At 48.1% G+C, this 26,657-nt stretch overlaps 1 protein-coding gene across 7 annotated transcripts in view; it reads left to right on the top strand.

The window, feature by feature from the left end:
- The first annotated feature begins 7,838 nt into the window (after window positions 1–7,838).
- Window positions 7,839–26,657, top strand: part of LOC104068923 (ras association domain-containing protein 7) — a 35,021-nt gene continuing 16,202 nt past the window's right edge. For 3 of the 7 annotated variants that reach the window (XM_054068425.1, XM_054068424.1, XM_054068431.1), the window contains exons 1-2: window positions 25,096–25,192; window positions 25,656–25,756. The gene's annotated coding sequence lies outside the window, so the exon portion shown is untranslated. Of the gene's footprint in view, window positions 7,859–13,457; window positions 13,580–25,094; window positions 25,193–25,655; window positions 25,757–25,846; window positions 26,021–26,657 lie in introns of those variants that run through there. The other 4 variants (XM_054068430.1, XM_054068428.1, XM_054068426.1 and 1 more) reach the window with 4 other exon arrangements.

The following is a 26,657-nucleotide window of genomic DNA, read 5'->3' as shown; positions in this document are numbered from 1 at the left end:
GAGAACTTGAAAAGACTTCTGTGAGGTTGTATGGTCTTTCTTTTGGCCAAGGTTAGGTTGTTCCCAACAGGCACAAGACACAGGTCAAACATGGGTTTGGCTGGTGCCTGGCACCTTTTGTTGGAGCAAGCAATCCCACAAGGTCATAAAAGCCAGACTGCAGTGTCTGGCTTGCCATCACTTCCCTCATTGTGTGTATACAGAGAAAGGGAAGGTCAGAGAGACAGTCAAGGAAGACATCAGACAGAAAGGACAAAAAGATCACTGGCATCTTGAGCTTCGGCCAGCCATCTCCTACTCCGATGCCTGTTCAGACTTCACTTCATTAAACATTAAAGCTCTACATTTGCCTGAGCTAGCAAATATTATATGTAGTTCAACACACATGAAGTTGGCAGGAGGACCAGCTCCCTTGGGAGTTCACATGGGGCTGGCAAAAGTTTCCTCTTCCCAGCTGAGAGTTGGCACTGGCAAGAGCATATTGCCATCTGACAAGCAGGTTGGAGGAGGGAGGTGGGTGTCTCACGTGAGTGGTGTGATTTTCATGGAGAAACATGGTCATGGGCTGAATAGGATTGCACAAGCTTGGTGATGGATCTTCAACCCTATAAAAGGTGAATGATACTCCGTAGGCTTCATGGGATCCTTCAATGGAAGGACTTCTGTTTCTGCTGAGTATAACAGATCACCCCTTAGCAGTAAGTTGTTTGAAGCTGTGGCTTGGTTTCTTTGATGTAGGCTAGCAGCTGAGGACATGCACAAGCATGAGAAATCACGTACTGTCGGGATTTCCTGGTGATAAGTTGTAGGACAGCTCTGAGCCTGGGAGACCTAATGGGACTAAGCTTGAATCCACGTGGCTGCTCAGCTATGAGTAAGGAGAAACTCCCATACTAGGTCAGACCAAGAGTCTGAATTGCTGAACATCCTAAGGAGCATTCAGGGAGCAGTAGGTGTTCCCAAGGGGATGTTGCTTAGTACACCCTCTGTTTCTACCCTTTGTCATTTCCACGAGAACTGAGGTCCACCTAGGCAGAGCACGGTCTCTATGTCCCCTCACCATCCTCTGCCAACAAAGGGCAAGAGCACAGCCCTGCATGCTTCCTTCCAGGAGCATGTGTCTCTGTTTATTAACCCAAATGATTTTTTCCCCACTAACTTGTCCAGTCTCATCTTGAAAATATGTAAATTCACACAATCGAGAGCATCCTTGGGCAAGGAGTTTCCCAGGTCTGTCTCCCACTGCATGAGGATCTACACCCTGCATGCTTTGAAATTGGCACCAATTTCTGAACCAGGAAGAGGCAGCAAGGCTGATCCCTGTTTTTGGGCCATGCATGATTTCATGCCCTCTACCATAACTTCTTCAGTGTTCACTGAAGGAGTCCTGGTGTGCACAAGTCATTGCTTGCAAGAAAGCTCCTACAGACCTTGGATCCTCCTTTATTCTCTTCTCCATGTTGCCCTATCACATTCTGGAGTTGAGGCTGCAAAGAGGCACCTTTTAGGGCACAGTTTAGCATGTTGGCTTGGCAAACATGACTACCCTGCAGGTCTTGCTCCCTCTAGATGCTGCTGTTTCTTGGCCACAATTTGTGCCAGCTCCTTTAATCACATTTGCTTAAGTAATGGGCACAGCATATCATGCATAACCAGCATGTTTGTTCATCGTTTGGTTGGTTGGTTGGTTTTATCCAAGACATTTTCTCCTCTGAAGAGCAGAGGTGATGTCTGGGTGTTTTTATGTGCATTGGGCTGTGTCCGGACGGCAAAGTCAACCTCCCAGTGTTACATCTGCTTGATTTTCCTGCAGAGACCGCATGGCGTGTAAGGCACCATAGGTGAGGGCCTGGTGTTGCTTGAGAGCTGAAAGGAACATATTTAGCGCCATACCAGCTCCTTCTCTTTGCTGTTATCCCAGGTAAATCATATTTACAAGACAATGCTGAAGAGCAGAGCATGAAAACAAACCACACCGTGGTCAGTTCTTTCCTGGCTCATTTCATGCAAATAAGTCAGTGATGGACTCAAACTGGAACTTCAAAATTCTTTGAAGGCTTTCAGCCCATGATAAATCCAAGAACCAGCCCCACAGTTTGGGTCCTAAGATGAACTTTGCTGTGATGCTGTAATGTGAATCTGTCTTGAGGAATAATGACTCTTCTTGTTACGTTAAGTTACGTTAAGGTATGTTCTTTTGCTGCAATTTTTCCTTCCTCTTGGCTCCACCGCAAATCGGCTTTCAGGACTCAGTTCTAATCTTTTCTTTGGCAGCTAAAACTATTATCTTTATTGTTTCATGTCTTGGCTTCTTCCTGTTAGATCTCCTAGCAGGGTTTTTACTCTCTGATCCACTTAATCTCTTCTGTGCATTCAGTAAAACCCTTTAACCCTTTGGCACCTCTCTGCCTCACTAACCAGTTACCCTTGAAGGTGCTTGTCTCCCCACATTGCTCTGATTTATCTTCTCTCCCTGGTTTGTATGGGTACAACTTTCCTAAGCAACAGCTGTCATCTGCAGTCTCACTGTCTGTAGATAGCGTGCTTCATCACCGTCTCCTTCACTCTTTGCACATTGCAAAGACTTGCTGGATTTTAACAGAGAATAAGCAAAACAATACACATCACTCTTTAAAAGGAGGTCTGAAGTCACTCTAGGGCCAAAATCATACAGAAATTATGACATTTTACCTGTGGCTAGCAAAAGGCTGCTGCTTCGTCCAGATTCACCTCTCATCTCAGAGAAGAGAGATCAATCCAGCAAGACCAGGTGTCAGTCCTGTATTTCTGGCTGTGTCTTAAGAGTGTTAGAAGCCACACTAGAGTGATACAGAAGTGGCACTGCATGCACTTCTGGCTCTGCCATGGGCTCAACCCTTTCACTGCTCTACATCCTCCTTGGAAATGCAGGTCATAAAACATGCTTTCTTCCACCTCCCATCAATCTTGCCTTTTTGGCTTGCAAGTTCTGCAGGACAGCCTATGCAGTGCCTCATGTAACAGGGTTAGGGTCTTCACTGGAGGCTTCAAGTATCCCAAAAATTATCCAGCTGCACTGCAGGTGTTTTCTGTACAGCTACAATGATCTCTGACCTACATACCTGCAATATTCTCTGTCCTTTCCACAAGTAAATCAGTGCAAATCTGAGAAAATTGTGTTTTGATTTATCCAGTTGTCAGGTATGCTGTGTTATGAGCGTGGGTGAGATGGTGATCGGGCCTGGCAGGGAGGGGATTTGGGTATCCCGTATCCAAAGAAGGGGCTGTTTGGTTGCATAGCCTGAGCCATGCAGCTCATCTCAGAGGAGGAGGACGGACCTGAGACTATGGCATCAGACCACTGGTCTGTTTTTTCCATCAGGCCACACAGTGATGCAGCACTGTTATTTTCAAGCAGCTAGGATCTTCACACGTAGCATATCTTTATTACAACTCAGGGCACAGTGAAGCAACCTCTACTCCAGGGCTTGCTCCAGGTCAATCAAGCCCAGTGGCTGCAGAGATAGTGGAGCAAAATATCCTCTTAGCAAGATGCTCAGATGTAAGCACCAAGGAAAAAGGAAAAGGGCTACCAACATCCCTACCACCAGGCTCCTCAACCCAGGTCCAAGTACCTCCCTTTTGACAGGCCTTGATGCACCTTTTCCCTCTCCTCCTTTCATGCTTTTTTACAGCCTTTTTACAGCCTCAGTGCCTTCCTCTTTGTAATGCTGCAGTGCGTTGCCATGGTTTATGCTGTTATTCACAGCAGACTTTGCATCTTACCTGGGAGACAAACATATATAAAGATGGAGTTGTGCATGAATGTGCATGTTTACCCTCATTCAAGTACCCTCTGGGCACATTGAAAAACAAATCTGATGGGGGAGGAAAACACTTCAGGAGGAATGGGGAGAGAGGAAGAGCGCCACCCTGATGGAGTTTGTCTGAAAAAGACACAGGCTAAGCCAAAATTATGGGAAAGAAGAGATGATCACCTGAAAGCAGGTGATGTGAGGAGGGCAGAGATGGGCATAGGTTTGTTGGAGGTATTATTGGACCGATAAAATACACAACTTGAAGCCAAGTCTGTTCTAAGAATGCAGTGTCCATGTGGGAAAGCAGGGTTCATGGTTCCCTTCCTGTACACTGTTCTCGCATTGGCAGTTCCTCCTCACCCTAGCATTTTCCTGGTCTCTGGTTGATCTGGGTGCTAAAGGGGTTTGCAGGCTTTTCTCTTTTTTTTAGATGTAGTTATCAAATATATGTTTTTCTTAATTTTACTTTATGCTTTTTTAATATCATTATTTATTTGAGGTAAGAGGGAAATAGAGAGTTGGATCTTTAGCACATTCCCATAGGGTATTCTTGTCCAGAGAAAAGTGAAAGCAAAACCTTCAGCTTTTAGAGTTTCAAGGGTTTTGCCTTTGGTGCATCAGGCAGGGATCACTTTATTGTTATTACTTAGAAGCTGATGGAGAATAATGGATCTGCTAGGAAAGTTAGCCTAATTTCCTGAGTTTGGTTGCTAATGTTATTATGCAAGTTTGAACCGATGGGACAGTTCTGAATTGCTTCACTCAAACAAGCACTGAATGAAGGATTGAATCAATAGCTGCTGGGCCCTCTTCCAGCCCCTCCAGACACAGATGATTTATTTTTCTCCTTCCACCAACCTACCAGCTCTGCTGGGGATTTGGGGCAGCTCCCAAAGGAGTAACCGCTTGAAGGGAAATCATACTATGCTGCTGCATCCAGATATGGTCTTATCCCATTGTGCCACTGCACCAGTGCATGTGATGTTGTATGGCTGTCGATGGAATATCTGCACTGGTAACAGGCAGAGCAGATCTTGCTTGGAGAAGCAAGAAGGGGCAAAACTGAGCCACTGGACCCTGGAAAAGACTGCCCACTTGCTGCTTTGGATGGTTAACTGGTTGAGTCCACTCTGCCCTGGCATTGAGTTAGTTTACCACATCATTTCTACCTTTTAGCCTTGCCACATGATTACACTTGTAGTAACATGGTGGAAGAGATTCCTGCTGGGACCCTCTTCCATTATAACCCTTTCAAAGGGCCCTTGGTCAGGTGTCCAATCTGTTTAAAAGGATTGTTGTCTGTTGTCCAGCAAGAAAACAGCTTTGCTGACAGCTCAGCTGCAGGAGAGATGCACAAAAGGGGATTTTGTGCTCCCTCCCTATACTAGCAACAGCTGCAGCACCTTCAGCTCTAGAAAGAGCTGGTGAGTCCTGGAGGATGGAGCTAACTTCACTCACCCAATCCACCACTGCTGCTCATGTCTGCAAAAAATGTGTGGGACTAGCTGGTGGTGGCCCCTAGATAAGATGTGAGGCCTGGGTCCTTTGGAGTATGTTCGTATCTCCCATCCTTTGACTTTGCCTGGAGGCAGGACTAGTCTCCCATCTAACATGAGCTAATTGACTATGCCTGGTTATACCTGGCTCCTGGCACCTCTAGGGGCTGTCAGCCACCTAAGAGAGAAATCACTCTTACGTATGTTTTTTCCATTGAATTGAAGTCTCCCCAGGAGTCTGGGGTCAAGATTAGCTGCCTACACTAAAACCTGAGATAAGAAATGGTGAGTCATGGGGCTGGAGGTTTACTTCTGGCTTGGGTGGGGACAGATGAGAAAAAGATAAAGGAGAACACTTCTAAATCATGTGCAAGAAGTTCAGATATGGCACTTTCTCCACCACAGCAGTGCTGGTAAAACCCCAGCTCAGCATTCCTGACAGCCTCATCCCCAGGCCCCAACACTGGCCAGGGCTGACCATTTGCCTTTTATATGAATGCAACATTGCAGCTCACTGTCATGTGTTGCTACAGCACTACAATGCCCAGCCAGCCAGGTCTTACTGCTTTGCAATTTTGTTCAGCCCTTATAACCTGCTATGAAAAGCACTAACAGCGCTGGTGAGTATGTTCTTTCACATCCACCTGGCTCCATGCTGATATGCACACCCTCTCTTGTCATGTTTTCTGTTCCTTTTGAGAAGATTCCCAGAAATGTCATTGTGTGCGCTGGTGAGGCTGCAGCCCCATCTGAGAGGTGCAACCCTCCCCAAGATTTGTAATTGGGATGTTGGAGTTAATGGGGGGAGGGGGGGGGAAATCCATCCCATCTCTTTCTCTGATTGTTGTTCCCCTTCTACATTGAGTCAATGGAGAAATCTGGTATCTGAGCCAAATGAGAGACCTCTGTAACTGTGGTCCTACCAGTGCTGCTGGAGGCTGGTGCCAAGGACGAGCTGAGCAACGTCAGAGTTACATGGACACCTCCCCCTGTGTTTGTCTACTCCATAAATTCACCACACATTAACTGTAGGTATATCCTGAAAGTGAATGAGTTGAAGTCCTTTACAGCCTTGCACGGGCCATTCTTTGCAGAAACAAGGCCCTTGATTCAATCATATCTCATTCATGAGGTCCTGTATTTTGCCTGAAGACAAGAAAGGCAGTCTAGGTGCCTGTTGCTGTACTGGGAATAGTACACAGAACAGTGCAGGAACAGTGGATCCACTGGGAAAAGACTGCAATAACTCATCTGCATCCACCTGCAAAGCAGAGCAGGGTGAGGAGCCAGCCTGGGTCTGTTAATTGTTGTGAGCACTGGGTGGCAAGCAAACCAGCCCAAGTGCTGGCCACCAGAGTAGATTGCACCTTGGCAGTGTAGCTAATTAAAGAAGTTAAATGAATGTTTGAGAGGGTGGTATAATGGAGGGGCTAGTCAAGCAGAGCATCACACATAGTTGATCCTACAATTCCTCCTTCCACTGTGTTCACACCATGCTTCAGGTCTTCTTCTCTTGAAAGCTAGTAAAACCTCAGTTGTCTTCTGCTGGGGAGAATAAACAGGCAGTAAGGCTAGCAGGAACAAGGTATGCTTATCCCTTAGGCTCCGCATCTGCTCTGGGCATGGAGGGTGCTATGCCATGAGCAGGAAGTAGATCCGTATAATTGCCTGGGTTTGAGAGTATAAGGGGCTTGAGAAGAGAAGCTTTGCCAGGACACCTGAGTCGCTTTTGCCGTCCCTGTCATCCATTCTTCCTATCGCCACCACCACAAAGGTGACTTGGAGGTCTCTCTTCAGTGTCTACCCAGGCACCTCAGGAAAGAGCCTGGTGAGTCTAACCCACCCCAGTTGTGGACAATCAAAATACATCAGTTTTGGCACCGAAGAGGCAATGACGACAGCTGCTTCTTTCACTCAGGTGTCACTTTGGCAGCAGCCACGAGCGTTTGAGTAGGGAAACCAACACCAAGGATGCTCTGTCTGCCTCCTGCACCGAGTGCCCTGTGCTCACAAAGGGCTTAGGGGTCCAGTCTGGGTTCTGTAGAAAACATCTTGCATGTACTAGACAGGAGGAAAAGTGCATTTATGACTGTATCCAAGCCAGAAAGCGCCCCTGAAGCTGTGACCCTGTGTCCGGGACAGGGGAACCTCCATCCATCCGCGGAGGGGACACGGGGCTGGGCAGAGCCGGGAGAGGACGGGCAGAGCCCGAGCTTGCAAACTCCGGTTCGGCAGTCGGAAAGAAGCACGCTTCTCCCTTCCGTTCTCCGGGCTCTTTTGTTCCCGGCAGGGCGGGGGCAGAGCCCACCCGCACAAAGGCAGCTCCCCATGGGCTCTGGGGCCGTTGTCACGCTTTTTCTCTCAGATAAACGCCGACGGCGGATGAGGTGGGGCTGGTGCTCCTCAACCTCGGGGCTGATTGGTCCCAGCTCGGGTTTGAACGCCGAGGTGTCCTGGCAACGAGAAGCGGAGAAGCCAGACTTTCCCGTCCCCGCTCGGGGAGGGTGGCGGGGGCTCGGGAAAGCGGCGAGAAGCGGAGTGCGGGGCCGCCGGACCCTCCGCCAGGTACCCCTGTAATGCCCGTTCCATCCCCCTCCTCCAGGTGCCCCCTATAGCGCCCATTCCCCTCTCCAGGTGCCCCCTATAGCGCCTGTTTCCCGATCCAGGTACTCCCTATAACCCCCATTCCCTCCTCCTCTAGGTGCCCCCTATAGCCCCCGTTCCCTCCTCCTCCTCCAGGTGCCCCCTATAGCCCCCGTTCCCTCCTCCAGGTGCCCCCTATAGCCCCCATTCCCTCCTCCTCCAGGTGCCCCCTATAGCGCCCGTTCCCTCCTCTTTCAGGTGCCCCTTCTCCCACCCCCCAGTCCGGCTCTGGGATAGATTTCACCCAGCAGGGCTGGCCACTGGCACTGGCTTCGCACATCCCTCAGCCAGCACCCGCGCTCCAGCCCGGACACGGCAGCCCCGGAGCTTATTTGAAGATGTGGGAGGGTGCGGGAAGTCTCTGGGTGACCGTTCGGTGGGACTTGCAGGAGAGATACTCGTGGAGAAGCTGTGCGGGGAGGAGTGAGCCAACGGACCTTCAGATCGTTACAGGGGTTCAAGTAGGTGGAGCAGGTGGTTTCTGGTAGGTTTGGGTTCACCTGATTAATCAAACTCAGGAATGCGCTGCAGGGCACACAGCGTTAGGAGCTGTCTAGAAGAAAGTGGCTTTAAATTGAAATGAAAAGGCTTTTTCTACTGATAGAGAGGGTCTCTGCTTTTGCCTCGGCATGACCTCCCCCTGGAGCCAGGAGGGGGTGAAGGGAAGGGTCCTCCAGGGCTCGGCTGTGGGCAGGGAAGCAAAGGGCATGGCAGGGACTGTGCTGTAAAGAAGGGGCTTTTCCTTCCACTTGTGAAATGGGAGCAGAGATGCAAGGAGGTGGGGTGGCAGAACTCTTGGCTGCACAGAGGGGCAGTTCTCAGCACAGCGTGTTTTGCATCCCTCAAAACTGGCCGAGCCACACATGTGAAACTACGTGCCAGGCATTAATGATGGGACAGGCCTGAGCTGTTCCAGATGACGAACCCCCTCCACAGGGTGACATCCATCCCAGAGGAGCCTTGTGGCTTAGTGGCAAGTTGTGGGCTTGCAGAAGGGCTGGTGTGCTGTGCAGATTTAGTGGCACATGTTGAAAAGTGACACCACAACTCAGAAAAGCCTTGGAGCCACAAGTGGGAAACAAGAGTGGGCTGGAAATGCCAAGACCTTTTAGCTCATGACTTGTGTTATTTATCAGGTCACAGGGCTGGAGGCTGCCTGAATGAGCTTTTCCCATAGACACAAGGCACAAGGAGAGTTGTGGATCCCTCCTAGCATCGTGACTGTAGCAGAAGGGCAGTTCCTCAGGATCCTGGTGGCAGGGAAGGGCAGAGGGACATCATAAAATGAGCAGAGAGGATTTTGCTGAAGGCGTATCAAGCATAACTGGAGCAGGAGGGACAATTCTTGGGCTGAGGGGACATTTGATTTGCCCCATCCCTGAAACAGCAATTGGAAGCTTTGTCCAGAGATCACTTTGGAGCGCACCTGACACAGGGCATATGCTTTGGTCAGGTAACTGCAGCCATACGATTGTTTCCCTCCACCCTCTAGCCAGATCACAATTGTAACTGTCCAGGCAGTGGGCTACATTAATGTAGCACAAGTTGTCAATTCTAAAAAAAAAAATAAAAACTTCATCATGCATTGTTGCTAAAATACACAATTTTAGGAGGACCCTTGAAGCAGTATAGACTTTGCCTAGAAGACCCAGTTAATGGATCTGTGAGAATAAATGATGGAGTTTGTATATAAATAAAAGATAAGGAAATACTTCTGTCCCAAGTAGTTTGAGGAGGTTTGACCTACATGAACCTGGAAATTCAGAATCTTAATATGCATGAAATTAATTTGCTATTTTAAGTACTTTTTTTTTTCAACAATCCTCTTTTTTTAGAGACAGTTCTTAAAATTCAACAACTTGGGACTTGGTAATGCTGCTCCTTCTTGGACCAACATCTCTCCCTGCTTCAGTCAATACAAGTGAGCCTTGTTTCTCTGAAAAATTAAGCCAAGTACATTATTCAGGCTTTATTAAACCCATCAACAGTAGTATCAGAGAAAAACATACACACACCTTGTAGGCCACATGCAGGAATAAATTCAGCTCTTTCTGTATCCCCCAATGGTTCTGATGAGGTGGTTTGTGAAGTGTGAGTACTAGCCACTGTGAAGTAGGACTTTACCAGGTAGTCATTAAATAACTTGTCTTAAATAACTTCCCTGGTGTTTTATCAAATAAACACTACCTGTTGCTCCCTAATAGCACATGTTTTTATTTGAGTGGGATCATATTTTGTAACAATCCTTCTGCTCAGTTTGCATGTCTGTAATGACCACAGCAAGTAATCCCCTCTGTGGCTGGTAGTAAATTCACTCCCAGATGTTTAATGATGGTATTTACTGTTGACTGTAGGAGCTACCAGTTTTAGGGCTGTAGAGATGATGTAGTGATTAGGGTGTGTTAGTGGGACACAAGGCAGTCCAGTAATTGCAAGTGGAGAGCTAGTAAACTCCCAGGTAATTGCACTTTGCCCAGAGGGGTGTGTTGTCATGAGCAGTGTTTTAAAGGCAAAGCTGTGAGGTGCATAAAGGACAGTCACTGACTCAAAGTGACAGCACTGAATCATGACCAGGAAATTATGCCTTCTCCTTACCAAGAAAAATAACTAAGCTGTTTTTTTTCCATCTTGCTTTCTCGAAGAAGAAACACTCATGGTACAACTTGTGTGCCTGTCAGTCTGTGACCCTTCTTTCTCTTCACTACCTTTAAACACTGTTTAGAAGTAGATATGCTCTGCTTTGGTGCACCTACAAGCACCCCAAAAATGAGTAGTGAGAGGAGGAAAGAGAAAGACAGACTCACTCACTGTCCCTACAAAGGCCTGGCACAGACCCCCTTTGTTCGACCAGAGAGTCGTTGTAGCAGAGGGACCCTGGCAAAGCTCAGTCACGATGAGGCTTCAGCATAAACTCAGATCTTCTTCATAGACATATGTCCTAAGTAATCCTGGTTCCTAGGAGAGCAGTCATCATTAATGAGGTTATTAAAAGGAGACACTAATTTTACTTTTAATGAATGTTGGATCTGCAGGAGTTTGTGTGGTCACTTGCTAGAGTCCTGTTGGCCCTTGGGCAAGATTTCTCAAGTCCCAGACATCTCCATGCACGTTTAGGCTCCTTAGGATATTACTCAGCCTGAGTGTACGCAGAACTGGTACTGCTTACCTAGACTTCATGTCTGGGCCACCTCCAGCTCTGCATCACCCCAGCACCTGCGGTCTCTGGCCTTGGCACTTTGTTTTTGTTCACTCTGCGTAGCCATCAGTAGGGAAGCCAAAATTGCTTTGCCCTCCCTGCTCATGGAGGAGAGAGGTGGAGACTTTCTGTAATTGCCACCCTTTCCCCTGGGAGAGATGTCATATCCATTACATCTATTTTACAGCTAGGAGGATGGAAGTGAAGCAAGGAGCAGAGCCTTCACACACAGTGCCAGGAGGACAGCAAACAGCGGGGTCTTTCCCAGCAGAGCTAAGGGACTGAGAGCGATGTTCTCCTATGGTGGGTCAGATACTGGGAATGCTCTGGTTGAGTGGCTTGTTATCTGCTAGAGCCTTTTCATTTTGCCTTGTAAATTAAAAGACAATGACGGGGAGTGTGTCTCTTCTCTCTGTTTTAATGAGCTTTCCTCTGTGTAGTAAGAGAGAAAAATTGCAGGAAAACCAGCAAAACAGTCTTCAGTACAAGATTGTTCCAGCAGTGGGAGAAAATAAGTACCTTGTGGGCTCAGGACCACCCAGGAGAGGGGCTGCTCTTGGCCCAGCAATGATTTAAGCAAATCATGAGTACCAATGGTAAAGCTGTGGCAGGGTTATCAATATATTATGAATTTGGGACAACTATACCAGATATTTCCAGGTACAGGCCGATAGAGGTGATGATGCTTGTCCAGATCACTGTAACTTCATCAACATGCCTGGAGCTGCTCTACTGCTAGGATTAGCAGTGGGAAAAGGGGTTTAAGCTGTTCTTATCCCCCAGCCTGGTTCAAGCACTCACCCCTCCGCCTTCTCCTTTGTTGGCATGAGTGTTTCCCTGATGCACAGGCAGTCTGGCAGAAAAAAAAAAACATTGTCTCCCCTGGGTTTTTTCTACAGTTGGGCCAGTCCTTGATCCAGTTCTCTGCACTGAGTAGCACTGACATGTTGGACGGTGCAGCACAGGTTGTAGGGGGACCACTGCCTGCTTTAACCAGCCCAAAACATCAGCTGGAATGAGAGGTCATGAATGGATCCTTTCCGTTCTCTTTCCTCTTGTGCTATTAAGGGAAAAGTGCTGATTGTGGCTTTACTAACCACTGTAAGATGTTTGAAATTATTCCATTTAATCACTGGTCCAGGACAATGTGGTCCAGTGGATGTGACCACAAGAGCGCTGAGCTGAAGCAAATCCGTCTCTGGTACCAAAGTGAGCACCAAGCCTCACAATACCATTTTTGAACCTGAAGGTAAGGAGGTGCAGCCAATGATCAGAGCACAAGATTCAAAGACAGGAGCTGCTGAGTGTTGACCCTGACTCTACTGCCGACTCTTTTTGTCCAGGGGCAAATTACTTAGCTTTCCTTTGCCCTGCTCCCCTTCTAGCCCCTTTCTAAAACCTTTGTCATATATGGGCTGGGGAGAAGGGTGCAAAAAGCCTGCTGAAGTGCTTTGAAGAGGGAAAACATTGTGCACAAATGATAAGTTGTATGGGCAATATAGACAAACCTGGCTATACAGCTCATAGACTAAATGAGGAAGGAGGAGGGATTACCTGGTAGGTGACAGCCACCTCCTAATTACAAGGCTTGTCTCCAGATCCCTTCAGTGTGAAGCATCCTCTTGGCTGAAAAACAGCTGACACAGTCACATCTGAGCAGAGGTAGGAGAGAAAAAACTTGTCACACAAGTGAAACAGAGTGGCCGGAAATTTCCTTTGGGAGGAAAAAGGTGAGCAGTGGGTTGGAGATGGTCTCCTGGACCATCTCCAGACCTACAGATTTTGCTGTATCTCCTCTTGTTTCTTGTCTTCTGAGTTTTTCCAAGTGATTGCTATATGGTCAAGGGTACCATAGGACCTAGGAGGGTCCTTCCTGTAGCTGCTATTGAATTCCATTTATCCTCTCTGACATCGGACTTTGGGGGCAACATCTCATATTTTAGTACTCTGTTGGTCCCACACCAGTCAACTTAAAAAGCAGCACAGCCTCAAAGTGTAAGATTGAAGAAGTAAATAAATTGTGGATATGCTTTGCTTTCTGAACCTTTGCAGCATTTCTGGATCACACTTCTAACGTGTCTTAGCAACAGTGGGAGTTAAAACCTGATGGTGCATGTGTATGTGCTAAGAAAAATGAGATATCCAAATAATAGCTACTGTTGTGATGACAAGAAGCACGACAGATGCTATGAGCAATCTTCTGAGATCAGCCTCAGCCAGGTGTCTTGGTCCTCTTCCACAATGCCTGTGTCTCTCTCCTCACAGCCACTTCTTGCATTTCACACACTTTTATGGTCTTGTCCTAAATCTAAATTATTTTTGCAGGTGTAGCACGCTCTGAAGGGCACCTGGAATAGGTTTGCAGGTCTGCCCCCTTGTTTTGGCTGAATATGGCAGCAGCTTTCTGCATGAGCAGGGAAGGGCAGGTTTAGCGGCCTGCGATCAGGGTAAGTGGTTGCGATTCGCACCTTTGTCTTTGATAATTTGTAGCTTGGGCAAAAATTAGCAGGGACCAGTTTCATGAGGACATCCAAGTACCTAAAAGTAGAGGTTGATGCATTCTGTTTATTTTGCTTTAAGATACTTCTGAGAATTTTGTTCTCTGGGAAATAGGAAGAAGTGTTTTTTCTCTCTCCTTTTATTAGTCTTCTTCAACATGAAATCCTCTGGGATAAGAGTTGTCCCTGCATGTTTTGCAAGCCCTGATCTCAGCGGGAGACTTTTACTGAATTGCAAGAAAACAGCTCTGGAGCTGAGCAGCCTGAGATGGTCTCCAAACCTTGCAGAACTGCATGCAGTTGAGGAAATATTTTCCCTGATGAGCATTTCATTCCCAGAGCGCTATGGGGAAAAGGGGATATCTGCACAACTGAGTGTTCCACTATTACTTGCTAGGGCCGAGCAGCACCCATTTGCAACTGGTGTTTTGCCTTGGAAAAGTCTATCTGCTGCCTGGTTTCCCTCCTAGGCTGCATGTAACAGCCTGAGATATTGTTGCCCTCACCCATCACACTTGCCAGACAGATGTTGTAGACGGGGATAGATATGTCTGCTCTCAGATTAAAAAAACTGTTTAAGATGCATCCCCAGCTATCTGTGGCCCTCTGCCCTGGAAGTTGACAAGCGCTCTCTTGAAGAAATCCTCTTTTTTTTTAACTCAGCTCCACCCTTTCCTACAGCATTGTCCTGCTGTTTTCTGCCTAGCAAAGTCCCAGCAGCAGCCCCCAAGCAACTGGCACGTGTGGTGGAAACAGCTTTGGCTGACTGTGATGTTTTTGCAAGCAGCTCAGGTGCTGTACACATTACAGTGTGGAGGAGATGACGCCTCTAGATGGCAATTAGCGATCTCCTGCTCCCCTTTTTCTCCTGGATCTGGTAATTCAGCAGTGGTGTCAGCACAACTTGGTGGCATGGGTATAGGGGGGAGCTGGAACCACTGAAGCATTAAGCAAAAGCCTCGCTTTGCTCTCAGTTACCTGTTGCAGGCACCTATGTATGTCTCCTCGTTACAGAAGGGGAAAAGGAGCTCCAGGGGTAGGACCCTATAGGACAACTCCTTCAGGGGAAGGGTGGTTGCATTCTCCTCTGCGTTGGACATTTCTATACCGGCAGGGGAAGGGTGGTTATTCTCCCTCTGTACTCGGCACTGGTGAGACTGCACCTTGAATACTGCGTTCAGTTCTGGGCCCCTCACCACAAGAAGGATGTTGGGGCTCTGGAGTGTGTCCAGAGAAGAGCGACGAAGCTGGTGAGGGGGCTGGAGAACAAGTCTTAGGAGGAGTGGCTGAGAGAGCTGGGGTTGTTTAGCCTGGAGAAGAGGAGGCTGAGGGGAGACCTTATTGCTCTCTACAACTACCTGAAAGGAGGTTGTGGAGAGGAGGGAGCTGGCCTCTTCTCCCAAGTGACAGGGGACAGGACAAGAGGGAATGGCCTCAAACTCCGCCAGGGGAGGTTGAGGCTGGACATCAGGAAAAAAATTTTCACAGAAAGGGTCATTGGGCACTGGAACAGACTGCCCAGGGAGGTGATTGAGTCACCTTCCCTGGAGGTGTTTAAGGGACAGGTGGATGAGGTGCTGAGGGGCATGGTTTAAGGGAGTGTTAGGAATGGTTGGACTCGATGATCCAGTGAGTCCTTTCCAACCTAGTGATTCTATGATGTCTCTGCAAGGGTAAGCTCTCCCTTGGCATGGATTTTCCTGCCTTCCCCCAGGGACCCTGGGAGCTAGTCATCCCTGGGCTGCCTTTCCAGAGCTTTTCATCCTGCTAGGGACTGTAAAAGCATGGGCTGTGGTGCAGATCTCATTCCTTCCCTGGGTTTGCGCTGCAACAGCAGCAGCAAGGATGTTCCAGTTACTGCAGTCAAACTAAAGGCTGGTAGGCTGCCCTTTTCCCTAGGTAGATTTAAAGTGTAAGAGCAATAATGGTCAAAAAAAAATACTTCATCATTTGGTAGGAAATCTGGGCAAGAAATTCTGGCTCGGGGATAGTGTTGTGTTGGGACAGGGATGCTGGGATGTCAAGGTTAGTGGGAGATAGCTGTGCCTGCATTGCTCACGGTGGTGGAGGTGAAATTCTTAACCCAGAAAAGGAACGTATAATTTATGTGTTCAATAGATAGATAAAGCATTACTTCTACCAGGACTATAAATTCAGCCATTTCTCTCCACCTCCTCTCAGATTTTACCAGCCTAAACGGGAATTTTCTGTGCAATATTTTTTCCCTAGTAAGACTTGAAGGAACCATATTTTCAGGCAGCCTGCGACTTCCTTTTTCCAAAAATCTTAATTTTGCCCCGATGTCAGCTCAGAGCACCTGCCTATTGGAAAACCAGTCTCCTTTAAGATGTCTCAGGCTTCTTTGAATCACTAATTGCTTCTGAATAGGCAGGCCAAATGCTTCATCACTTCAAGCTCCCATAGCAATGCAAATCTATACCAGGAGCCTCTTTCCATGCACAGGGGTGATGGGTGTAGATAAGGATTAAAAATGGAAACCAATTGAGCCAGCATATCCTCTTTGTTCCTGCCTGCCCTCAGCGAAGTTGCCAGGGCTACGTTTGTTCCCTGTGCATCTTGTTTGGATGGGATCCAGTGCCCCTTGAATGCAAAGGCAAGGGTGCAGTGGCTGGGGTGGGCTGGATGGGGTCCTAAGGAACATACATATTTCATTGCCCATGCCAGGCTCTGTATTGTCTTCTCTGTCTGATTTCACAAAGGTGGTGTTTTCTAAAACTCCCCCTTGTTGGGGGTAACGTGCTCCAGGGCTTCATCCTGTCTAAAGTTTCTGGCTGCTCAGTTGTTTTCAGCTTTTTCTGAATGCCAGCTAGGCGTATTTCCCATGTTTAGTGGGATAAAGAGGGGATGCTTGTTAGGAAAAGCAGGGCCCATGGGAGGTCTGTTTGGAGGTAGAAATGTCTGTCATGGTGTGTCCTTCTCAGGGCTGTGTGTGTTTGAGGGCTATGCTGGTTCATGCAAGGTGTGGGAGATGAGCAGCATTTCGTAGAACCTCTTTGGTGCTGTGACTTCCTTAGCTAAGCTACAGCCTGAAGGCAAATCCTGCCTGTTAAGAGGTGGAAAATTTCGGCAAGCAAGGGCTTTTTAAATCCTCCTTTTTCCTTGTATCACCTGTTATTAGAGCAACCTGCCATGTGTTGAGTAAGGCTATGCTCAAAAATTGCCAAGAGCTCAGCATTATGGAAGTGAAAGCCAATTTACTGGCTTCCCAATAGAAAGGAAGATACATGCTGAATGTGCATCTGTTGGATGATATTTCTATTTTGGTTGTGCTGCTACCATACAAATTGAAAAGCCATGCTGCTTGCATGATTTATGTAGTTACTAGAAAACCTTGTGTTAAGAATCCATCAATACTCTGTAGGCATCAGGTACTATTTACTTTTAGCATAGTAGGTAATAAAACATTTTTTTTTTTTTGGCTTTCCAAGTGAATTTCTGTTGACTGAGATACATTACGTAACTTACTCAAGTACTCTGGACATGGAGAGCAAATAAAGTACCCTAACAAAGAGTAGCTTCATGTAAAATCTATCAGTGTTTCAGGTGCATATAGAACCCACTTAGGACTTGAAATAACTAAGGATAATTATTGCTGTCTTCATTGTACTTATTCAAGAGACAGCTGCCTGAGTGCTTTCCCACCACACCAGGATTTCTGAGGAGGCACAGACAAATTGAGACGATGTGCCAACCACTCCACCACCCCAGCCACTGGCTCCTACCTGGTACAACTATTCGACTTCATTGATCCCTGTTCACCAAAGAGCTTTCACTCATGGGACTGAAAATGAAAATCCCATGAGTGAAAGGCTTAAATCCTGCAAGGTTTCAAGTCTTCAGTGATGGGTTCCAGTCCAGATGTTACTAACTGTCTTGCTGAACTGGGGCCTTCATACATAACCCTGGTCTTCCTAGCTGGGGAAAGTAGGAGAATGTTTTGAATATAAAAATAACACACGACAATTAGTAACCAGGGAACTTGCTTGTTCTTTCCAAGCGTGTGTCTAGAGGTGGTCTTAGATGTCCCAAGTCAATACGCAAAGCAATTCAGGCTTGACACCGTCCTGGTTTCTGCCCAAGGTCCCCAGTTGGGTACTGAAGGCAGGAAAAAATCATCAGTACCACCAAGCACAGAGCAGGACTGTGGTGTGCTGTCATGCCAGGCAACAGCAGCCACAGCAGAGTGAGGTTGTGGGAGAGGGCCTCTGGTTTTGGTGGTGTGAGGGGACTGTGGGGCTGGCTGCATTAACATGGTGTTTTCAGAGAGTACAGGCTGGCAGGTGGCTTTTGAGGCACAGTGTGGGAAAAGCCATTTGGGACCAATGGGAACAGCACAGGTAGAGAGTAGGAAAAGGTATCCCGAAGGGTGGAAGGCTTGCTCCTCTCCAGGTTTGGGTGTCTTCCTAGTGCAAAACTGGAAGCCCAGGCAAGGAAGGAGAGGGAAAGGCTGCATTGAGAACCAGAAAAACCTGCTCACACCAGCTCAGTATTCACATTACTCACACTGGTTTAAAACAGGTCACATTTGCTTTGGTTTCAAGGCAGAAATGGCCACGCTGCCTAAAGACTGTTTTCAGCCTAGCTTAGAGAAGGTTTGAGCTCCCACATGCCTGTTTGCTGCGTCACTGCCCCCACGCTCTTCTAAACCCATCACCAGAGCAAGGTCTCCTTGGTGGTTTAAGCTTTTCTTAGCAAATGCTGGGCTAGGGGCACGCACACGGGCTTGTTCTCCAGACCATAGGAGGAGTGGTAACCAGGGGCAGTGGGGTCACATCCTGGTGCTTGCACCCCCTGACCTGCAACAGGCTTTCAAAAAGCTCACCCAGTGAGTCTGCTGGCTGAAGCTGGACAGGAGTCAGCTTTTGGAGATGCTCCCCATTGCAAAGGAAGAGTCTACTGCCTCCTCCAGATGCTATCACAGGTGAGAGGCTCATGGCAGTGTGCAAGTTGAAGCTGCCCCTTTGCACATCTCATACATGCTAGCACTAGGACTGGCTGCAGGCTGCACAATATTTTTTCCTTCCCACCAGAAGCTGGACCAGATGGGTCAGCCCCATATGATTTATAGGATTGTTATAGTCAACTAGCTGTGAGTAGTGGGGGTGAAACCATGGTCTTGATGGGAAGAAGGAGAAATCTGTATCTGCTTATTAGGCAGCAATAACAATTTATCTTTGAATTGCAATAATTTCTCAGAATGCTGTGCACCTGCCTCATGAATCTTTGCTGCTTATCTCACCTCTCTTTTTCTGGGATCTGAAAGCACTTCATAAACATTAATTAATTATTCCTCCACACCCCTGCAAGCAAAGTAAACATTATCCCCATTTCCCAGCATCTGGGAAAGCTGACCTTACATAAGGAGATAATAACTGAGCAGAGATGTAGGAGCTCAGAGAGCAGACCCCTTCCCCAGCTTCTACCATAAGCACCTTTCTGTAGAGGGCTCTGCAGCCTCTGCTGGGAACATAATCCAGGGTAGTTCAGACCCTCAGAAACGGGCACGTTTCTGTGTTTATCATTGTTTTCAGATTGCAGGAAAGGTGTAAAAAGCATGAGGGTTGTTTCTACCTTGGAGATGTCTGCAACAGAGTGCTCATCACTATCTCACCATGTTTAAATCTCCGCCACTGGGACCAGGCACCTGCCAGCGTGAAGCACCTGTCATTATTCACAGCAGGACTCTCCCTGTTTTTAATGACTACGTTAATGACCCTAATCTGTTGGTGTGAATGTGGTTAATCCGACAGCTCTAAGGACTGGCAGATCAGAAACTTTTTTTCTCTGGCTTCCTCACACCTCGCTTTTCATCCTAACCCAATGCTCCTGTTCCCGTGGTGGGACTCATGCAAAGAAGGCATTGACTCCTGTCCTCCATTGGAAATCAGGCTGCTGTGAGTAAATATCCAGGATACAACTGTAATGAATCAGGCCATCTACCTCCAACCTCTTAGCTTGGGGATGTGACACATATAGTGCCATCCTGAAACAAGATGCTTGAGGTTAAAACTGTGCTCAAGTGCTGTGATAGATCTTGGTCCTTGAAGAAGAAGTGGTCTGGTACCGTGGCAGTGTGTGATAAAGATGTAAATAAAGGGGAGGACGCCTCCTTAAAATAATGAGTCTTGGTAGTGGAGGGGACAATGAGATACCCAAGGAATGTGCAAGGCTGGTGGTAGCCTATTGAGAGGGGTTTATATTTTTTTGTTAGAAACCAACAGTTGACTTTTGGAAGCCAAGTGGATACCAGCATCAGAGCAGGAGGAGGGTCATATTTCATAGACAAGTCATGGTGGATTAAATGAAAATTAATCTGCAGCTTGATGGACAAATGGGATCACTGCTGAGAACCCCAGCTCCTGATGAGGGATGGATTAGTAATGGGTACCAGTGTGCTTGCACGCAGAGAAGGAATGAATAGCAAGGCAGGGAGGTTTCTAGCATTGCCCTGCCTGTAGCACTGCAAGAGATATCTCTGGGCCCAAAGAAGAGAGGTCAAGCCTAGGTAAACACCAGCTTGGTCCCTCATCAGAGAATCACTGAGGCATGAAGAAAAACTTAACAGCTGCAATGCTGCTTTTGAACCTCCTAGTAAAAAGGGGGGTCAGGAGGTCAAAACTTTCAATGCCTCTGGGAAGAAGAGAACTTTTCCCAGCAAGCCTTTGAAAAACCCGCATTAAATTAGCATGACCACACTCCAAAATACTTGGGAAAGCTGAATGGCTTGGAGAGGCAAAGAGCTGTTGCATTCCCATACTCAACAGCCATAATTAATGGGGCTATTTCCTAGGTGAAAGATCTTGAGAATCTTACCCAGCACCTGGACAGGAAATACAAGCTTGCGGGATGTGCTCTGGGCATCCTTACACCTCCCAACACAGTTGCCCTTGCCCTTTTCTATTTCTCCCATCCATTTTCTCTCTCTTCACTTCCATCCACTGTTATTTCAGCTGTTTCTTCCACCTCTGTTCCCGATGCCACATGGCTCAACCTGCTGTTGAAAAGGGGAATGGCGATGAAGCTGTAATGACCCAGACATACTGTGCCCTGGGGACACTGAACAGGTCTGCAGGAGCTCCAACATAATAACATCCCTTTTTTTTCTACTTTTTTTTTGCAAAAAGGCGTAAGTGGAAGCCTTGTGCCCTATTTTTAGTTATTAAATTCCACTTTGAAGGTAGATTTTGCTGGTTTGGACTTTTTGCAAGAGCTGTTTTAGCAAAGAGCAGGCAACATAGGTTTCTGAAGGATGTAGGGACCTGACAGTTGGGTCTGAGCCCATCGCAAGTTTTTCACAACGCTGCCTTTCTGCTTGGCTCACTCACCTGCGCTGTGAATTTCCTGGGCACCACTTTTCATGAGATCCTTTGCAGGTCATCTCCCTTTATGCTCCCACCACCTATAGGTGTGGAAAGTAGACACTCCTTTCAGAAAAGTGCTGTATGCCTACGAGGTGCAGTGCAAATACATAAGAAGACCAATGTAGCCATAAAGTTTACTGTATAGGGCTGCAATCCTACAGGCTGCTGTTTACCATCCCCATTCCTATTGTAGCTGCAAGAGACAACCGCTCAGCAACTTTTGCAGGCTTGCTGCAGAAGCTTCATTGAATAAAGCAAGAGGACAGGAACTATATCGAGTTTTAGAGGCCATAAGGCCTGCCCTTGAAGGGGAATGGCTAGTCTTCCCACCAGACCAAGGTCTCTCTTTTCTGCAAGCCCTAACCCATGCAGGGCTGTGGGTAGGAACAGCAGGATGTGGTCCATGGGACACTGGCAGTCAGGTTCAGTGGCTCTGCGGTTCTGAGTCCCAGTTCAGCTTTCCTGTGATGCTGCAGCATCTTTTCTTTCTCATTTCCTAGAAATGGAGGAAAAAATTCTTCCAAACAAGCCCTTTTGTTACTCTCAAGGCAGCATCTTCTGTCTCTTAGAAAAAACAGCGTATGGTTGCATAATAAAACTTTTGCCAGTAAAACAACAATAAATTCAAAACCTTCCAAATAAACCTGGAAAAACTTCACACCCTCCAACCTTTCCCAAAGTCCTAAGAGTGCCGAAACAGTCGATAGACACTTCTCAACTCTGCTACAGGTATATGCTGAGCAACAGGAGGCAGTACTCGTTTTCCAGTATATAGTGTATATGTATTTATATATACACTATAGAAATATTTTAATCTGTATTAATATATTTATAATTCTATATATTTTGTGACTATATATATGTGTAGTTCCTCACTTCTGGCTTTGAACTACAGCTCTTGAGGTAAGGGAGGTCTGCTGGAAGAGAAAGTCAGCGTGCCACATAGTACTAGACGCTTTTCTCTCCCAGTGCCAGAGCTCCCCTGGAAAAGCCAGGATTTTGGGGGCAGTTATGTTTATTTGAGAGGGAAGCTCATCTTTTGGGGGAAATGTGCCCTTCTGTATACTCAGGTAGGCAAGGGATGCACTGGGTAATTTCTGCGTGGCACATGAAATGTGGCTGTGTCGGGAAAGGATGGTGACTGACAAATTTCCTTAGGCTTGCTGGGCCCAGAGGCGTATTCCCAAGGTCTCAAGGAGTCCACAGCAAGGGGAAAAGGACAGGAAAGCACCGTGAGGACCATTCAGCCTTTGTACCCCAGGAGGAAGGGGACTGCAGCTCCTGCCTCTAGCAGTGCTTGGTGGGCAGGCAGTGGTGAAATAAGAGATGACCTTCAGGCTGGCAAGAACTGTGATGCCGACTGCATCCAGCCCCTGTGGATGTGGGATACTTCTGAAAATCTGACTTCCCACTCTTTTCCTTTGGAGATGGGCCTGAAAAAGAAAATTCCCTCAACTCTCTGCTTTCAATAACAGCTCAGAGGATTTTGGCTTTCAGCACAAAGCAACAACTCTGGAGATTCTGATGCCTATTTCCCCTCATCTCCCAGGCTGACCACACAGTGCCACATCGTAGCACAGGCTAACACTGCTGTGTTTCAGCTAGCTTGAGTGGCTGTCTCAAGTGGAGATGTACTCTTTTAAGAGGCTTCTAGCTGGTCACCAAATGATGACCTGCTGCTAGGGCATGGTATGTTTGTACTCATTAGGTGTTACTTTGTGCGAACATCTAGTATTTCTTAAGAAGGCTCAGAGCAAGGAGTCTTCCCCTCCTGAGCACATCAGCAAGACAGTTTCTTTGAGGAAACTATCTCATCTGCAGTGGGAAGGCTGCTGGAGAGACCAAAGGACCTGCTTGGTTATAATTCAGCTGCTTAAGATGCTGAGATAGCTCTGCTGTCCTCCCAAAGCAGCTCGGCTGCTCAGTGTACAATGAGAATGTGACTTTTTCAAAACTTTTAAGATACACCTTAAGAAAACACAGTGAGGAACTAGCGAGCACAAACACAGAAATCCTCTTGATTGCTATTCCTGGGTCAGTCCCTGAAGATGGTCTTGGCACTATAGGAGCTTCTGAGCTTTGGGAATAAATCTGGAGGTGGGCTGGGACACTGCAAGCGTTGGAGTATCTGGTCCATGAGGAGCCAGTCTGGAAGAGCTCAGCAGCATAAAATTGTCCCTGGGGCACTTTCATCCATCTCAGCTGATGGAAGGCATGGAGAACTCTTTGGAGTGTGGGGAATCAAGGGATCACATAGGTATGCAGGTGCAGAGTTAGAAGTTTATTTTTCACAGTAACAGATTTACCTTTGCAAGTGAAAACAGATTTCTCATCTTCTTACAAGCTGCTAAAGGTAGAAAGATTTAAAACTCAAAATATCTTCTAATAAGAAAAGTAAATCTTCCTCACTAGTGACAAGTGAACCTCTGCTTGGTTTGTGTCTGATTAGGATCTCGGAGGAGTATCCAGGCTAACAAATAAGATACGTATCTCCTGAGAACAGCTTTTGTTGTTTTCTTATATAGATCTTTGTTCCTTAAGTGCTGTAAGGTCTCCAGGGGGTGGCCTTCTTGGGGAGCACCAGATGTATCATCTGATTTTAATTCATAATTATGAGGAATATATCGGAATAACAGAAAACTTCATTTAAAACCCAATTAAAGTTGCCAAGTGACAGCTACATATTAGCGAGTTGCATCACGTCCTAATCCCAGCAGCTCTGATGCAGAGAAGTTAAGGATGTTGGAAACCTGACAATGGTCAGATGAGATGGGGATTTTTCTGACTATAGGTAAAAATTAAGACATTTCGTGACAGAGCAGCAGCCCTGAGATGGCTTTAGAGCAGCCACCTCAGCACCTGTAGTCTGATGGGTGGGGTATCCTTTCTCATGAGCAGCAGAACATTTCACAAGAGTATCATACTAGTATCATAGTACAGTAAGGGTTGGAAGGGACCTTAAAGATCATCTAGTTCCAACCCCCTTGCCACGGGCAGAGACATGCCATTAAAGTAGGCTGCCCAAGGCCCCAGGAGCTTCTGGAATAAGAAATACAAAAGTAACTGTGTCCACCCCACTGTGGGAGATGCTTGGCCCTGGGCTTGCACCAGCACAGGCATGACTGGAGCACCCTTGTGGGTGGAGACCACCAGGATGGGACGCTGAGGTTGATGCCACCTCATTGCTTGACAGGCCATGGAAGAAAGACAGTGTGCAACGTGGGGGAGCTTTCGGGTAGGTTGTTTGAGAGCTAGGATGGGAAAAGGAGGCAGAGGGAGGTGGTGAGGTGTTTCTAAACCAGCACAATAGCAGGCACCTGCTGCTTCTTCCCAAACCAGCCAAACCTGTCTCCTTCCCGTTGCCGCTCTGTAGTTTTGGGGCGTTTGAAGTCCCGGCTGGCTGTCAGGCACGGGACGCAGGGGCTGCGCCTGCCTCCTTAGCCAGGCCGAGCTCTTCCTCTCCGAAAAGGGGGTCTTTTCCTCTGTCGCACCCGGGCACGGGCCACCCGACGGGCTGAGAGCTCCCAGCCGGGGGTGAGCGCACCCGCGTGGCCCCGCGAGCCGGAGGAGAGAGGGACTGGCTTTGAAAAAGGCTAATTTAAGAATTCTTTTTAAAAAAATAATTATTATTTAAAACTTCTTTGAAAAAAGAATTTAAGACCTTTTTTTAAAATAAAAGGATAATTTAATACTTTTACGTGTGGGGGGTTAAGAATTCTGTGTAAAAAGGGAGCTCAAGACTTAAAAAATGAGAGTTTGAGTTCTTTTTTTTTTAAAAAAAAAAAGGAAGATTTAAGACTTTTTTAAAAAAGAAGGCAGTAAGGGTTTTCTAAAAGGGGAATTTCAGATTTTGTCCCAAACCCAGGCGAACGCGGGCCACGCCCGGGGCTCACCTGGCGGGGGGCGGGGCTGCGGGGCCGGAGCTCACCTGGGCGGGGCCAGCGGGGCGGGCGGGGCTCGTGGGGGGCGGGGAGAGGGGAGCGGGGTTGTAGAATTGGCGTGGCTCACCTGGGGGCGGGGCCAGCGAGCGGACGATGTTGCCGAGTGGGCGGTGATTGTCGGGGGCGGGGCCAGTGGAGTGGGCGGGGTTCACCTGGGCGGGCGGGGCCAGCAGGGCTGCGGGTCGCGGTGGCTCCGCGCTGCGGAGCGGAGCGGCGGGGCGCGGCCGAGCGGGCGGCAGGTGAGTGCCGGGCGGGGAGGGGGGCGGGCTGGCCTGGCCTGGCCTGCCTCCCCGCGTGGAGCCAACGCTGTGCTGCAGCGCCGGAGGAGGGGGGAGCGCTTTATTTGGAGCCGCGGAGAGCGGCGACCTGCCCGGGACGATACGGGACAGAAGGCGAGCGGAAATCTGAGCTGCCTTGGCGAGGGGGGTGGCCGGGACGGTGCTGGGCACCGGAGCCTTTGTCGCTCGTCCCGCGCTGGCCGGACTCCAGCGGGCAGCGCCGGCGTCCCCGCAGCTCCCGGCGTTCCCGCGGCTGCCCGGGCGGGCCCTGCTTGAAGGAGCATCATCACGGTCCCGCCTCATACCGAAAAACGGCGGAGGAAGCGCTGGCTAGGGGTCTCGGCTCCCCACGGCAGGAGCCTCCCCTCGCTGAAGAGAAGGTCTGCAGCCAGAGGGTGAAGCTGTCTGTTCTTTCTCCCTTCAGAGACGTCTCCGGCTCCCCAAGGAGAGGGTTTAAATTCCTCGATAAGAGCCTGCTCCTCGCTGCATACTTGTGATGCCTTCAGCCGAGCCCGGCAGCACCGGGTAGGATGTTTCGTAACTCTGCTCAGTCGCGAGTGGGAGAGCAAACTCCTGTCCTTGGTTTTGCTCTGTCCTGCGACTGCACTTTGTAATTGCGTATTAAAAACACAATTGCAGGCTAAAAAACAGAATGTGAGTTTGAAGGTGTTGTGGCACGGAGTAAGGGATCGTGCACCCCTTGCTCAGCAGTTGACTCTGCGCAGCCTGTGGCCCTCCCCTCAGGTTGGCTGCTTACGGGAGAAATTAAGAAGAGGCAGGTGGAAACAGGTGAGGAACCATCCAAAGAGGCAAGACAGGAGCTTTGGCTGATCCTTGCAGTAAGCCAGGACTGACTTACAGGGGTGCTGGTGCTAACAGCGTGCTTGTTGGCCCTGGATCGGTGTGCTGCTGAGACTTGCCAGGCAGGCACTTGGCCCCAGGAACATGCGGCAGCACGAATGCAGGAGCTCAGCTGTCAAATGGCAGTGCGGGATCCAGCTGGGATGCTACACGTGCCCGTCTGCTCGCCTTGCAGGGTAGCTGTATAGGGTTGTGCTCCTCGTGCAGTAAGAATTGCAACTCTTGTTAGGGAGAAGAGAGCAAATGTGTGTAAGCACATGCTGTACGTGTAGTGGTTATGATAGGGAAGGATCTCTGAGTGCTGCTTGCCTTCCTTACAGGGCAGTGCCAGTAGTGTCTGTGAGGAAGGGAAGATGCTTTTACCTCCTGTTGGTACTGCTGGAATCCTCCAACATCTCACTTATCTGCTGAGAGAGCCTGAGCATGATGGCTGGTTTCCCTCTCATCATAGCTCTTCTGGCTTCCCTGCACCCTCTTGAAAGAAATAGCGTGGAAATTGAGAGGCCTTCCACCAAGTGCATATTTGCCTAAAGCTTGTCTTCCACCTTTTCATATAAAGTTGTGA

Source organism: Cuculus canorus, chromosome 5 (assembly GCF_017976375.1).
Source record: "Cuculus canorus isolate bCucCan1 chromosome 5, bCucCan1.pri, whole genome shotgun sequence".
Lineage (NCBI taxonomy): Eukaryota > Metazoa > Chordata > Aves > Cuculiformes > Cuculidae > Cuculus > Cuculus canorus.
This window is presented reverse-complemented; position numbering and strand designations above follow the sequence as displayed.